General features: G+C 41.3%; 1 protein-coding gene across 1 annotated transcript in view; it reads right to left on the bottom strand.

The window, feature by feature from the left end:
* Positions 1 to 2,727: 2,727 nt before the first annotated feature.
* LOC101845424 (low-density lipoprotein receptor-related protein 8) overlaps positions 2,728 to 2,765 on the bottom strand; it is an 18,495-nt gene continuing 18,457 nt past the window's right edge. Inside the window, exon 4 of the mRNA XM_005107369.3 lies at positions 2,728 to 2,765. This exon is cut by the window's right edge and continues 1,020 nt beyond it. The gene's annotated coding sequence lies outside the window, so the exon portion shown is untranslated.

Here is a 2,765-nt window from a genome sequence, read left to right as displayed (position 1 = left end):
AGGGGGGGGGGCATTGGAGGTTTGGAGGGCGGCATCTAGCAACCACATAGCTCACGATCAGCTTACTGTCCTCTGCACATATTCACGCTTAACGAACTATGACAGGTCGGCGGACAGATACCGGAGTGTCCTCTCCTTTCTCTCAGTCCGGTCCCCACTATGTAAGGGGATGAGGGAAGAGGGGGGGGGGGAGAGAGAAAGAGAGAGAGAGAGAGATAGATAGAGAGAGAGAGAGAAAGAGAGATAAATAGATAGATAGAGAGAGAGAGAGAGAGAGAGAGAGAGAGAGAGAGAGAGAGAGAAAGAGAGAGAGAGAGAGAGAGAGAGAGAGAGAGAGAGAGAGAGAGAGAGAGAGTGAGGCACGGAAGAGACAGACAGACAGACCGTTGGACTACCTGACGACATTCCCTCTCTATCCACCTTTGACCATCAATAATGTATATATAGTGACACCAGCGATCCATGTCCAGGAGCTGTTTTAGCCTTGTTATCTATCTTTGGTCACCCTCTCTCACACACCATTTTTCAGGGATTTCACGTATTTCCTGATTATTTCAGTGATTACGTGAATTCTCTGAGTGAAACAGGGATTACGCGTTTTCACTGAAATATTATATATATATATACACATTATATGTATATATATATATAATATATATACATACACACACAAAGAAAAAAAAAGAAAGTAGGGAGATAGGCACAGAGAAAGACAGAGACAGAGAGAGAGAGAGAGAGAGAGAGAGAGAGAGAGAGAGAGAGAGAGAGAGAGAGAGAGAGAGAGAAAGAGAGAGAAAGAGAGAGAAAGAGAGAGAGAGCGAGTGAGAGAGAGTATGTGTCCGTTTGTGTGTATGTGTGTGTGTGTGTGTGTGTGTGTGTGTGTGTGTGTGTGCGTCAAAAAAGAAGAATGAAAGAAAAACGACAAGCGTTAGGAACACACACGCACATACAAACATACACACATAAGGCACACACACACGCCCGCGCCCGCGCCCGCGCGCGCGCGCGCATTTGTATACATATACTCAAAAACAGAAAAAGAAAAACCAAATCGAATTCAGGAAATACAAGAAATAACTGGAAACGTCTAATGTGTCCCGTGCGCTCATATGACTTTCAGTTGCGAGTGTCGTAAAATACTTACAAAACACAAAACAAAAACAAAAACAAACAAAACAAACAAACAAACACAAACGCACACATATTATTTCTCTCTCTCACTCTCTCTCTGTCACTCTCTCTCTCTCCCTCTCTCTCTCTTTCCCCTTCTCTCTCTCTTTCTCTGTGTCCCTCTGTCTCTTTCTCCGTGTCTATCTACCTACTTTTTTCTTTGAAACCCCAGCCGTACTTTTTAATTCGAAAAAAAGACGAACAAACAAACAAACAAACAGAGAAACAAACTAAGAAGCAAACAAACACGCCAGCGAATAGAAAACATGTGATTAAAACCTAGGTAAACAGAATTCATTGTAGGCTACGTTTTTGTTTGATTTTTGGAGTTCGTTATCTTTGCTCTCCACCGACAGCTGAAAAACTGTCAGCTCTCTCAACCCCACAACTAAAGGGACATTGAGCTGATCTTGCAGAAACGACCTTTGTGTTGACAAAACTTTGCCCTCCCCTACACACTCTCGAACTGTTTTTACCCCTCAGCCACTCTAACAAGAAAACCTAATTACATACCGTTCGTGATTTCTAATAAACAACACCTTAAAAAAATGCAGAAGTAAAGCAAGTGAATACCAAGTTGACCAAATGCTGACCTATCATGCCTAGATTGTGTTTTATTAACGTGTGCTAAGATTACGTCGCAAACAGTAGTCAACCCGAACTAACCTACGGTAATTACGTATGGCGTATGCAAATGATCAAAATCCATAAAAAGGAATAAATTTGTTTATCTTTATTGTTATATAATGAATTTAAGTTCTTGCACCAGCAAAACTTCTTTATTTAGAATACTCTTCGAGAGCACAGAATTGGCAGTACCAATGACGTATTAACTGAGGCGTCAGTACTGCTAACTGTGGGCGGAGGGGGAGGGGGCATGGGAGTGTTGGGATGGAAATGGTGGGAGGGGAAGGGGGAGGAGTGAAGGGAGAGCAGTTGTAAGAGGGGGGAGGGTGCGGGGAAGGGGGAATGAAAGGAGGAGGGGTTTGGGTAGTCATGGGGGAAGGAGTGAGTGGAGTGGGAGGAGACGTGAGATCTACGTCGACGCTGTGCAGTGGTTAGGGTAATGACACGTAAACAGATCCAAAGTAAAAGCAAATACAAAAAAGTGTTAACAAGCTAAAGACAGTATTACAGACAAATCTAAAGCAGAACACAAAACGTCATTTTCAAAAAGACCCATGCAACCTGTCTCCGACCCCCCCCCCCCCCCCCCCAACAAAACAACAACAAAAAAAAAACAACAACAACAAACAAACAAAAAAACCCAAAAAACCAACAAAACAACAACAACAACAACAACAAAATAACACAAAACAAACAACCCCAAACAAACCAAAAAAACCTCCTATCTCCTTAAAAAGAACCCCAACAAAATGTGGAAACAGTGCAGCTTATTTTATGTCATAAATACAACCATTCCTTTTCATTCCAGTGAATGTTTTTTTTTTCCTGTTTGTGTATTGTCAATTTTTTATTCTTTACTAACCCTTTTTTTCATTTTCTCTAATACAAACTAATAAGAAATACGAAATAGAACCAACTCAACTCGACAAAAAGAATTGACTATTTATTGGTGTTATTAATTTTTGAAT

The sequence above is a fragment of the Aplysia californica genome, unplaced genomic scaffold, assembly GCF_000002075.1.
Source record: "Aplysia californica isolate F4 #8 unplaced genomic scaffold, AplCal3.0 scaffold00598, whole genome shotgun sequence".
Taxonomy (NCBI): Eukaryota; Metazoa; Mollusca; class Gastropoda; order Aplysiida; family Aplysiidae; genus Aplysia; species Aplysia californica.
This window is presented reverse-complemented; position numbering and strand designations above follow the sequence as displayed.